Below are 13168 nucleotides of genomic sequence, written 5' to 3'. Positions count from 1 at the left end.
CACTCTTCATACAATACCTCTAGTGGTAAATAAATGTTTTATAAATATGCTTCTTTTGCTCTAATCTTTCATTTGCCCCCAGTATCTCAAAGAGAAAACGTGAACAGGACTATAATGAAACAATTGAGCGTGACTTGACAACAGCAGCGTCTAGCTAAAGGATCGTGAAAGTTCATCCTCAAAAGTTTACATAATAAGGGATAAACAGGATAGCACATGACTATAACCCCAACTATTCAAGAATTAGGAGGACTGTGGTTTAAGGCCAGCATGAGTGGTAAGGTGAAACAACTAAAAGCAAATGACTGGATGCATAGCCTAAATGGTTCAGTGCTTGCCTGGTGAACATGAGGCCAGAACTTCAATCTCTAGTAGCACATAAGATAATAACAATACAGTAGTAGTAGTAAAATAATAAATTTTATTCAACGCATTCTCCATTGACATCCCAATGTCATTCTTCACAGACATAAAAATTCCGTGCAAAAATAAATATGTAAATTTTAAAGGTCCCTCATATCTAAAGCAAAGCAGAAAAGGCAATGCTGGAGGTATCACAATATCAGACTTCAAGTTAGACTACAGATGCATAGAAATAGAAACAGCTTGGTACTGGCATAAAAACAAACATGTAGACCAGTGAAACAAGATCAAAGACCCAGAAATAAACACACATAGCTATAGCAAAAGTGGCCCCCAAAACATACATCAGGTGAGAAAAAAAACTGTCCAATAAATGATGCTGTGAAAACTGGACATCCACACATAGTACAGTGAAACTAGCTCCCCAGAGCTCAGCCTGCAAAACAAAACAAAACAAAAAAAACCCTGCAAATAGATCAAAAATCTCAAAGGCCTGAAATTTTGAAAATACTGCAAGAAAACACTGGGGAAAGTACTTGAAGACACAAGCGTAGACAACTACAACTGCCCAGGAAATAACAGCAAGCACTAACCAATGGGCCTGGCTGGGTGCCAGAGGTTCCCAGTAAATCTAGCTATTTAGAAAGCTAAACAATTCCATGAGACCCTCATCTCCAATTAAACACCAAAAAGCTGGAAGTGGAGCTGTGGCGCAAGTGGTAGAGTGCTACCCTCGAGCAAAAAAAAAAAAAAAAAAAAAAAAGCTCAAGGGCATCTCTCAGGCTTTGAGTTCGAGCCCCAAGACTGGCACACAATAAAAAGTAAAAAGCTCTGCACACAATGAAAACCACCCACAGAAGATGATACAATCTTTGCCAACTATTCATTGGATAAAGAATATGTTGAATTGAAACCCTTTCCTATAACTACTTACAGATAATTTAAAGTTTTATAAAGAATAGCTAGAATACAGAAAGCACTCATACACGTAACCAAAAGAACAAATAATCCAACTAATAAATGGACAGAAAAAATAACAGTTCTCCAAAGAAGTACGATGACTAATAAGTACATACAGAAATGTTTAGCATTTGTGTTTCTGTAAGGAAACACAAACAGAAATGACACCGAGATTCAGCCTCCAGTCAGAATGTCCACTCTCGGGAAAACAAACCCCAAATGCTGGTGAGGACACAGGGTAAAGGAATCCTACCGTAGCCGCAGGCAGTGAACATGGCTGACGTCCAGCCTACAGGCTAAATCATTCAGGAGTCCCATTCCTGGACAAAGAGGAAGGAAGCAAAGGGTTGGTTCTGTGACAAGCCCACCCCTGGGGATGTCTGCACATACAGCGGCCAGCCTTCCACAGCCGCAGTAAGCAGTGAATCGCAGCACGTTACGGGGAGGTGCCATGTCAACACCTGGCTGCTCCCTACGTGAGCCACTCTCTATTTCGTCTTCTCATTCTGCTTGTTTTCTTGTATGTGAGACAGGGACCGGCTGGCCTTGCACTTCAGATCCTTCTCCGTGCTCTTCTGAATGCTGGCATTCGGGCACGCGCCACCACCTTCCGCTGGTCTTCTTTTTCTCTTGCTTTTTCATTTCTTTCATTTTTTCCCCCACTGAGGCAAAGGCAAGGAGATAGATAAGATGAATAATTAAAGCCTCTGACTCCTAGAAAAAGCGTTTCCTCAGCTGGTATTATGAGAAGAGAGGAGTTAAAAGGCAAATGGCTAATAGTTAATACAATGAGAATTTTCATATGGTTTTATTTTTCCATCATCTTCATAAACTTTCCTATTTCCCTTTATCTTACTCTGTTGTTACAAAAATCTGACATGTTTAATTCAAGTAATTCCAACAGTTCTGCACATAAGCAGGCCTGTCATACAAGCAGAATGTACTAAACATTACAATCAAATCTTGAAAGTATTACAAATAATAGATCTCCTAAATATGCTTCTAAGGATTTATGTGCCTGTTGACTTTAATTTCATTAACTCACTCATGATCTAAATAAATAGTTTAAAAGCTTCAAAATAGAGTATATTGTAATTAAAATGACCCAGACCTTCTAAGCATTACACAGTGCCCCCTAGTGCCAAGTGTGCCTTTCATGCCAGCTGGGCAAGGGATAGCTTTAAAAATGTGGTAACATTATATTTTAAAACAACTCTGCTCAACAAGAGAATTTTGAAGCACATTTATTCTCAAAATTTTCAACAGAAGAAGGCTTCTCAGATAGATGGAATCACAGAGACCATAAAAGTCACCGATCTTTTTGAGGAAGATCAGATTGGATTAGTAGAGGTAAGAAGCTCCAGACTTTGCTAATGAAGGTGCTATACTAGGTATCAATCATGTAACATATTCTGTTATAAAGGTAAGGTGTGCTGGTTTAAAAGGGATTCATGAGAATACTGAGAAATTATCATGACAGGCATTTTAAAACTTTCTTGGAAGTGGAGTACTGGTGGCTCACATGTGTAATCCTGGCTACTCAGGGGGCTGAAATCTGAGGATTACAGTTCAAAGCCAGTACAGGCACAAAAGTCTATGAGACTCTTTATCTCCAATTAAGCACCAGAAAACTGAAAGTGGCTCCATGGCTCAAGTGGTAGAGTGTTAGCCTTGAGCTGAAGAGCTCAGGGACAATGCCCAGGACCAGAGTTCAAGCCCATGACCGACAAAAAAATAATAATAAAATAATTAATTAATTAATTTAAAATAAAACTTTCCTGGACACAGTTATCATCTTTAACTTCTCTGTAAAGTGCTCCTGGTTTTGAGTTCTATGTTGGTCACTAGCCTGACTTTAGTTCAAATCCTTCTCATGATTAACTTCCATGTTTTGATAATACCTAGAGCTCGTTCTTGATCTTCTGTCTAGGAAAGCAAAATCCCACAGAAATGAAGTTTGAATTCTTTTGAAAGTACCAAAAATGATTCTTCAGGAGGGCTGTGCTGCGGTCAGGGAATAGACTTTATTTGACTCACTGTGTTTCAAAGGGTTTCCCTAAACCCAGTCAACATGGCAACATCACTAAAGGGAAAGGTTAATACCACTGTTACGTTTGTAATGGTGAAATTTTTCCCATTGAATCATCATCGCTTAACTTTTTTCTTAAACTCACACTATTTTTAAGAGGCATAAAAGCATCGGGTTCTTTTTTAACATTACCAAAGACTTATCAGTAAATGGCATATTATAAACAGTTAACATATGGAAATATTCAAGAATTATATTTTTCCTTTTATCTCAGAGGGTGGTTTTCATGGCTGTTGTTTCCCTGATCCTGCACAAGCAGAGTTCTGATCAGCATTCAAAGAAGAGTAGATCAAGAAAGACAGAGGGGGATAGACAAATGGATAGGTATACAGGTAAGTATGTAGGTAGATGGATGGATGGATGAATGCAGAGATAGAAAGGGAAGGAGACAGACAGAGAAGGCCGCCTTTGAAGAGGAGTACTGTATTCACATAATTAATTATGTAATTCCCAAAGATAATTCCCAACGGTCATATGATTTTGAAAGACTTCTCAAGATTTCCTCTAATCAGCTTAACCAAATGACTGCCTGCTCCCTTCATTCTGCCAACAGCTATTTTAAGCCCTTCAACACACCATCAGGATACCTGGCTGGTCTCCTGCCAAATGCAGAAAACAGAACATCCCTTTGGAAAACCTGATTTTAAGAGCAGGCATTGGACAGTGTTGGAATGACACTTCCATAACAGCCTATGGTCAGTAAAATTACAAAGTCAACTGGGAAAAATTATTCAGAGTTGCAGCTTCTACATATTCCATTGGCCTCTTGTATGCCATCTATAATGAGATATTCCCAGGGTAGAAGGCAGTGAATATAATTCTGCCTTCTATAAGAAAAGTCTTGCTGTGGTTGCAGATATATACACATATATATGTATATATGTATGTATATGCAATATAGCTAAAATCCATACAATCTCATAAGCATCTTAAAATGCTTTATAATCTACAAAGTCATGAAATTCATAAAGACAGTGGATTAATGCAGCTTGATTCAAATGACAATTGTGCCTGTGACTTTGAAAGTTTCCTTAAAATATTCCCCCATATCTTAATGCCTTTTTAGATACATACTATATGGAAAGTTTGGGACACAAAGGTTGTGTATTTTACATTCAAGAAAAGTCAATCAGTGTCATCATTTTGACTTAGCTACAAAAAAATGTTTAAGTTGAAATTATGGGTTTAACAACATCATACCTAAGCCCAGTATTAGAGTAGGTATTATCTAGGATAACCTCGGCATCTTAGGATACCCTAAGTCAGTCTTGATCAGGGATTTCACAGTCAGCATTTTTAAAAGTAGTGAAAGCTCACACTGCAATCCTGGCTCTTCAGGAGGCTGAAATCATGGTTCAAATTCTGAGCAAGAAAGTCCATGAGACTCTTATTTCCAATTAACTACCAAAAATACAGAAGGAAGGAAGGAAGGAAGGAAGGGAGGAAGGAAGGGAGGGAGGGAGGGAGGGAGGGAGGGAGGGAGGGAGGGAGGGCAAAGCAAAGCTAGAAGTGGAGCTATGGCTCAACTGGTAAAGTGCCAGCCTTGAAACAAGACCATGCACAGGGGCAGTACCCGGACTCTAATTCTCTAATTTCAAGCTCTAGCACCAGAACACACACACACACACACACGCATGCAGCACACCAGCATAGCCCCTGGAGCAGAGCCCTAAGGACTTTATAAAGAGAGATGACTTGTCTTGAGAGAGTAAGGTACAGAATGCAGAAAAGACTGATACAGCTTCTGAATATTCCACTTGAGATGACTGAAAACAGAGCGTTCCAATCTACCAGAAGACGAGGGTCTATTCCATACAGAGTAAATGCATAATGTTTATACAGCTAAATACTTGTATTACTGAGCACTGCATACTGTGAAATAAGAAAATGCAATCGTTCCTTGGTAAGCATTTTACTTACATTTCAGCTTTACTTAACTTCATATTTTCAGATGTTAGAGGCTCACCTGCAAACTGACATCTCTGTGGTTGCTGCAAGCTAGAAGGCTAGTTTGTAGTTCTTTCTCTTGCAGGGAACCTCCCTTCTTGGATTTTGTCTCATGGTAATACAAGGTAACTATTATTCATGAGGACATATGCCTTGCCAGGACTAGAAGATATTCCAGTGTTTCAGAAAAGAAATGACTAACTTTCAATTTGCACAATGTAGAACAAATATCTTGCTTTTCCCTGAGCATAACAATTTTCCATTTCACAACACTAATTGCATTATTTTATAATCAAATTCGACTGGTGAGTCTATAACACAAGTTCCATTTAACACTTAGACAAAAAAAAAATGCTCCATCTTCAGCTTTTAAAGAAGCCATTCAGTCTATTTTCATTCTCCAAGGCAAAGCTCCTACTCAACATTTCAAGAGTTGTTTGGGGGATTCCACCCCCCTAGGCCTGGCACGCTCCTGATTCTGGATTTCCAGACTCTTGGATTTTTCTTGTAATTGATCAGGGTCAAAAGCAAAGCCCTGTTATAAATGTGCTCATTCTAACTGCCCATGAGTTTCCCTCCAAGAAATACCAATGTGCCTAAGCAGAAAGAATATTTTCCAAATCTAAGAGATTTTTCCAATCAGCAACTGTTGGCTAAACAGAGTGGGCGTGCAGCCTCCGTTCCCGGGCACATTTCATAACCTTTCAAGGACAATGTTCAGGAAATAACCCTGAAAACCCATCCTATGGCAGAAACCCTTCCAGTCACCACCAGTCCAACAGGTTCGGGTCTTCCCGGCCACGGATCTCCCACAGTCGTGGATCACTTACTCGGGCTCGTCTCCGAGGACCGCGCGGCCGACCCTGTCCCGGCGCGCTAAGCCAGCGGACCACCCCCAGGTCCCGTTCTGCAGGAGTCAGCCAAGGGTCCGGGCACACGCGCGCACGGACACACACGCGCGCGCACTCACCGCACACGCGCGCACGAACACACACGCGCGCACACACACCGCACACACACACACGCGCGCGCGCGCACACACGCGCACACACACACGCACACACACCGCACACGCGCGCACGGACACACGCGCGCGCACACACACCGCACACACACACACGCGCGCGCGCGCGCACACAGGTGTGCAGAGCCAGCTCCGGCTCAGCTCACCCCGAGCCAGGCGGACCCCCGGGAGGAGGAGATCCGCAGCTCCTCCGCCCCTCCAGAGCCACGCCCTGACAACTTCTCCCCTGCCCACCCCCGGGGCCCGCCCGCCGAGGACCCCCGAGGACTACTCGAGGGGGACAGACGCCAGCCCGGAGGGCTCGGGGAAAGGGGCGGCGAGACGGACGCGAGCCCCGCGGGCTTCCCCGGGAAGTTTCCGGACCACCCGCCCGGCCGGAACGCACGCCGCCCCCGAGGACGGCCGCCGTGCCCCACGCCGGGGTGCCCGGCGAGTCCCGGGCCGCCGCCGCCAAGGCCCCCGTGCGCGTCCTCACCTGGTGAACCTTTTGTCCCCACACAGAAGCCGCGGGGCCGTCCACGCGCGCGGGCGCACACCCCGGCCCGCGGCGGCGGGGGTCCGGGCAGCCCGCGGCGAGCCTCGCTCCCTCCCGGAGCCCGAGCCCAGCGCCGGCCCTGCGCGGGGCGGGGGCGCCTGCGGCAGCTCCCGGAGCCGGGGGAGGAGCGCCCCCCTCCGCCCTCCCGCAGACCCCGGCTCTCCACGAGCGCCCCCGGGACCTCCTCGGGCTGGCAGGGGGGAGTCCGCGGCCGGGACCCGGGGCTGGGCCACCCCCCCCCGCCACCCCCTCTCCGGGACGGCGGCGGTGGACGCGGGCGCCGGCGGGTCAGCGAGGCCAGGGCTCCGAGTGCCCCGGGACGGGGGACGGGGGGCGGGGGCCGCGCGAGACCCCGGGGCGCACCGCGGACGCCGGGCGCCGGGCTGCGGGGAGGAGCGAGGCGGGGAAACTTGCTGCGGCACTCGCCGCCCTCCCCCGGGACGAGGCTCGGGCGCCGCCGCCTCCCCGGCCCCTCCCCCGCTCCCGCGCCCTCCCCGGGCCCCGGCGGGACGCTCACCATCGCCTGTCCTCGGGCGGCTCGCGGCGGCCGCGCCGGCACTTTTCGCCCGACTTTGCCGCGTCCGCGGGCGCCGTGTGCGCGGCGGGGCTGAGCCCGCTATTTATAGAGCGCGGCTCGGGCGCCGCGGCCGGGAGCCCGGGGCGGGAGGGCAGGCGGGCGGGCGCCGGCGCGGGGCGCGGGGCTGCGGCTCCCGAGGCCCCCGAGGCTCCCGAGGCTCCGGCCGCGCTCGCCGCGCCCCCCGGAGAAGTTGCTCCGCCGCCCGCCGCGGCCCTCGCGCCGCCCCCGCCCCTCGCGCGCCCCCGCCGGCGCGGAGCTCGGGCTCAGGCCGGGTCTGGGGGACCCCGCGGCCGGGGCAGGCAGGGCAGGCAGGGCAGGGCAGGGGCGCCCGGGCCGAGGTGGAGCCCGCGGTGAGTGGGCAGCGGCGTCGCGCGTTCGGGACGGGCCTCCCTCGCCCCCCGGCCCCGGTGGAGGTGTGCGGGGGCTCGCGGGCGACCCGCCTCGGCCCGGGAGGCGTCCGGCCAGCGGGGCGCGCGGCCGATCGCTGCGTGGAAGGAGACCCCTCACCCCGGCCCTGGAAACCCAGGGGGGAGCGCTCGGCGCGGCGCCGAGGCCGCGGGCGGGCGGGCGGCCTCCCCCCTCCTTCTTCCCCCCTTCCTCCCTCCTGTCGGCGCCTGACAACTGCCACCTGGCGGCTCTCCGGGAATCCTCGGCCCCGAGGCTCCAGGTAGGGCCGACCGACCCGGCCCCGCTCGGCCCGGGGGCGGGGAAGGGGGAGCGGGCCGCACGGGTCCACCCGCGCGCGTGCAGACCGACTGCCGTGTGCCCCGCGCCCCCCCCCCCGCCTCCCTCCCCGGCCGGTGGTGGAGAGTCACCCAGGCCGGGTCTGCCCCGCGGTCCCCTGCGGTTCGGGGCCCAGGCTCCCTTCATCTCACACAGGTGACTGCAGCGAGGAGGTAGAGTCAGTGAGTGGCTGGGGAGGGCTGTTTGGGGGGTTCGGGGTTTGGGGGGGGGGGTTGTGTTCCACCACCCTGAACCCAGAACTTGGCTCCTATAAAAGGAATCTTAAGAGCCGGTGGCCACACATGGTGCACACCCGTAGCCCTGGACGCTTCCCGGAGTGCCACAGCTTGAAACCAGCAGATATGTCCAGGAGACCAACCTCTCCCATGAGCCAGCAAAAAGCCGCAAGTGGAGCAAATGGTAGAGGACCAGCCTTGAGCAACACTGGAAGTTCAAGCCCCAGTACAGAGAGACAGAGACAGAGAGAACGAATCTGAGTCAGAACCTGTTCTTCACCTGTCCTCTTCCTAATCCCTGCTGGTCTTCCATTGGCTTCTCCCCAATCATTTCTGCATTGCTCAGCCTCCATCACTGTGAGCTGTGTGGAAGGAAGAAGCAGAAGGGTGAGTCACCAACTGTCCATTAGGCCACCAGGACACGGGTCACCTGGTGGAGCTGCTCCTATCCCGAGAGTCCTTGTAGGAGTAGGTCCTGTTCAGTTTTGGCCTTAAAAATAAAACCACTCGGAGGGGCCAAGAGTTTGGCCTAGTGGTAGAATGCTTGCCTAGCATGCACAAAGATCCAGGTTCGATTCCTCAGTACCATATACATAGAAAAAAGCTGGAAGTGGTGCTGTGGCTCAAGTGGTAGAGCTCTAGCTTTGAGCTCAGGACTCAGGCCCTGAGTTCAAGGCCCAGGACTGGCAAAAAAAAAAATCCGAAAGACCGGAAGAATATCAGGACATTAGGGTACCCAAATATTGCCACTATGTTGAAAATGTCAGTCGTGCTGTAATTTAAAGACGCGTGTGTGAGTGCGTCAGGTAAGTGGATGTTAGCCCTCGCTCTGGGCAAGGGCGTGCGGCTGTCTCATGGAACCCGAAGGATCCACTGGAGTGCAGCCTCCCTTGGCACTTCTCCCTTCATGCCTGCTCTGTTTTTCCCTCCCCCCTCCCTTCTCCTACCATCACCCACATCCAGTGACTCTGTTTCTCTAATGTGCATGAAGTGGCACATTAAAAAAGAAAGGACTCTTTTGAACTTCAGAACTTACAGGCCAGTTCCAGATCTCACAGAACTACCGTGAGGGTCTTTCAGCTACCAACATGAGTCCACACAGCGATCACAAAGGCCATCAGACTGACAACTTCATTGCAGGCATGTCACACCAGAAGGCTAAAATAGGAGGGAACAAAAAAGTGAGCCCCCAAAATGGGCAGGAATATGGACCATTCCGTTGCTGGTCTCCTACTCTTTGCTGTGTCTTGAACCCTGGCGAATCAGACACAGGAAGAAGGAAAGAGAAGTCCAATTGCCTCATTGTGTCTGGCTACAAAAGTCAGTGTGTCAGAATGCTGAGTGACACAGGAGGTAGGTACTGTCCAGTGACTTGTTTCTGTAGACGTAGGGCTGTGACTTTATGAGCTCTGGACATGGAATTGTGTTAGAATGCTGAGTGGCACAGGAGGTAGGTACTGTCCAGTGACTTGTTTCTGTAGACGTAGGGCTGTGACTTTATGAGCTCTGGACATGGAATTGGCTAAGCGCGAGGAAGAAATTGAGTTTTTCACGGACAGTTAACTTCTGTCTTCAGGGCAAATTTGAGATGGTTCTAATGAAACAGAAGTGTGTAACAATTTTACATTTATTATAGGTAAGTATATAATGAAAATCATATATTTGCAATTGAATCATACTTCAAATATAATGGTATAGAGAATACTAATAATTCACATGATCTCAAAACCCCTTTGAGAACTTGAAGAGAACTGTATTGATTCAGAAAAATAGGGTGATCTGCACACCGTTTATGCTGACATATCTGCACTCATATTTATCTGAATTCTAGAACTTAAGACTTCACATTGCTTTATCTTCTCCCTATTATCACCACTTGGAAACAAATTTTCTCCTGTTATAAGGATGCTAATCTGAACTCAGTGATTAAAGAGATTCCCTAACAGCCTCCTTTTAACACAGTCACTTTTTTAAAGACCTGTTTCCAACCACAGCCACAAGCTCTGGTACTGGCCACAGTGGCTTTGACATATGTTGAGGGGACACTGTTGACACACAGTGTTGTTCTCTGTGCTAGCCTCCACTATCTGGAAATGAAGTTAGGAGGTAGATTCCACTTCATGTAGAGAGGACCCAAAAGTAAAATAATTTGTACTTAGTTTTCCATTCAAGTATTTTGAAAAATCTCAAGTGTAATAAAAGAACCCAGCATCAGAAAGTTAAGTGAGGTGTAAATACAAATGCTGGTTTGTGTCACATGGTCCTGCAACAGTTGAGAATCTGCAGGCTTTAGCCAGTTGCCTAAATAATGAAGAGGGGCTGTGGCTAAGAGGCTAGGAGAGACAACCAGAGGGGCAGAAGAGCCCCAAAAGTCTACGTAGGAGACGTGGCACCTTAAATACCAATGAAATGGCATGGCTGGTTCAGAAAAAGCCAGCCACAGCAACATCCTCAGAATAGCCACTGGCTGCACGGTAAAAACCACACCATGCTTGACTCACCCTCAGAGAACACACAGCAAGTCGGCTCCTCCAGAAATAACACAGAGGCCATCCTCAAGACTTCCAGATTCTCTCTCGACTGGGTCTGCAGTGAGTTTGGCGCCCTCCTAACACATCCATGCAGATATCATGCCATTCTTGTTCTCTTGAAATTGCTAACACCAGGCCGAGCTGGGCATGAGATTTATCCATTGGGCCACATCTGGGGTTCTTCAAATCCACCTCAGTCGACATCTAAGAGGGAACAAGGGGGCAGTCACATTGTGTGCGCCCGTCTGGCCTCCCCGTTTTCTATCCTTTCTCCTCCCCTCGCACTCCACTTCCCTGGCCTCCCCCTGAAGCCTCCTCCCATGTCATAGCCCTCTCTCTCTGGTGCCATTCTGCTCTGAGTATCTGAGCACAGATACAGAGAATGAACGAGTGTTGCACAAGGAACTGTTTTACCGGGGTTATTTCGAAATTCCGATCCCCTGTATTACAGAAAATGATGAAAACATATTTATGTGTGTGCACATGTACACACCTGTTTGCAGTCACTAACTTTTCAAAGATGTTTGAAATTCCAAAATAACTTTGTGTATCCAGTGGCATAGTTGTGTCTACAATATATTTCAAGAAAACATGAAATAACAGTTATTTTTACTTTCTAAATAGAATATAAGCTTCTCACAGAGAATATACCACAATATTCTCTGAGGTAAAAGCTGTAAACTCATTATAGATCACTGAAAAGTACTCTTCTATTGAAACACTCCACTTAGGAGCAAATAGAGCCATTTGAAACCTAAGAAAAAGTTAAGGAAATTCATCAACATGAAAAGACAACCATTTTATTTGGCCTTAAATGGAGTGACATTTTATAGGATAGAATTTTGGTTTTATGGAGGTGATAATGGAAGCAAATGAGTTACTCATTTTATGCTTTCTAAAAAGCATAAACTGTATGAGATAGGTGGCCTTTTCTGCTTTGATACCTAACGACTCCAAAGGAGACTAGCCTGGGCCATTTTCTAAAACCTTTGTAGATGAGTTGTCCCCCATAATCAGGAGCAAAAGATGGGGGCACTGTCTGTTTTAAAACTGAACATTTCCCCAAATTTTCTATGTTGCAGTTTCACTTGAACTTGCATTGTATGGTCAAATTGGTTGGTGGGGGGTTTTTCAGTCTTTGTTTTACTTTTTCTTTCTTCGTTTGTTTGTTTTTTAGAAAAAGGACTTTACTACTTCTTTTGTAATAGTAAAGGCAAAAAGTATTCCACCGTGAAAGACTCAAAGTAGAGAGATAAATAGCTATGTAAAAAGAAAGCCAGAGCCTTTGTTCTAGATTCTACTAGATCTATGAAGGTGGTTATGAATCCTGGAGGCAGATTTTGAACTGTAGATCAAGGGAAATGTATGTTTAGGTGGCTAAACAGCACACATGCATTTCCCAGGGTTCTGGAAGCTGCTCAGTCGAGTATGGAGGCACTGGTGGATAGCCAGGCTGGTGAAGACTCACTTCCCAGTTCATGAAGCAGTCTCCTCACTGCAGCGTCACGTGGCCAATACAGAATAACCTTGTCTTCACGCCCCTCTCTGGAGGACAGTCTCTTTTTTTGGGGGGGGGCTTTCTACTTTGAAGCAAGACCAGAATTCCTCTGCTGTTTGTTTTCCCCCTGGTCATCCATGCTTACCACTCCTCTGTGAAGGGTGGAGTGCAGCTGCAGGAGCGCAGCTGAAGCTTGCTTCTTTTCTTCCTCCTCTGTGTGAGTAGGAGGACAACAGCAGTATGGAGAAGTCAGCCATGGAGCTGGGAGCAGGAAATGATTGGTTGAGGGGACTCTCCAAGTTGGAACAAATGGCTAGGATTCATAGACATTCTGTGGCTAGAAAATACACTCTATTCCCTAAAATCGAATGGAATACTAGCGCCAGTTCTGCTTGTCTTTTGTGTCGTCCTGAGGCTTGAGAGCAGGACACTGTCCCTAAGCTTTTATGCTCAAGGCTGGCGCTCCACCACCTGACCCACAGCTCCACTTGTGTCTTTTTGGTTAATTGGACATAAGGGCCTCATGGACTTTCCTGCCTGGACTGGAGTTGAACTGTGATTCAATCCTCTGATCTCAACCTCCTAGGATTAGCTAGGATTTACAGGTGTGAGCCACGCATGGGCTTTGAATTGCTTTTTAAAGGGACATGTGAACCACAAAGTGCAGGAAATCAAGGAATGGAAA

General features: G+C 48.2%; 1 protein-coding gene across 2 annotated transcripts in view; it reads right to left on the bottom strand.

The window, feature by feature from the left end:
* The window catches only part of Inpp4b (inositol polyphosphate-4-phosphatase type II B), a 461147-nt gene extending 453635 nt beyond the window's left edge, over positions 1–7512 (bottom strand). The window contains exon 1 of one of the 2 annotated variants that reach the window (XM_090356905.1): positions 7436–7512. The gene's annotated coding sequence lies outside the window, so the exon portion shown is untranslated. Of the gene's footprint in view, positions 1–6858; positions 6921–7435 lie in introns of those variants that run through there. The other variant, XM_090356906.1, reaches the window with a different exon arrangement.
* Between the last annotated feature and the right edge of the window lie 5656 nt (positions 7513–13168).

This window comes from Megascapheus bottae, chromosome 23, assembly GCF_031878675.1.
Source record: "Megascapheus bottae isolate mThoBot1 chromosome 23, mThoBot2.hap1, whole genome shotgun sequence".
Classification (NCBI taxonomy): domain Eukaryota; kingdom Metazoa; phylum Chordata; class Mammalia; order Rodentia; family Geomyidae; genus Megascapheus; species Megascapheus bottae.
The sequence above is the reverse complement of the archived record's forward strand: the minus strand, read 5'-3'. Positions and strand labels throughout refer to the sequence as shown.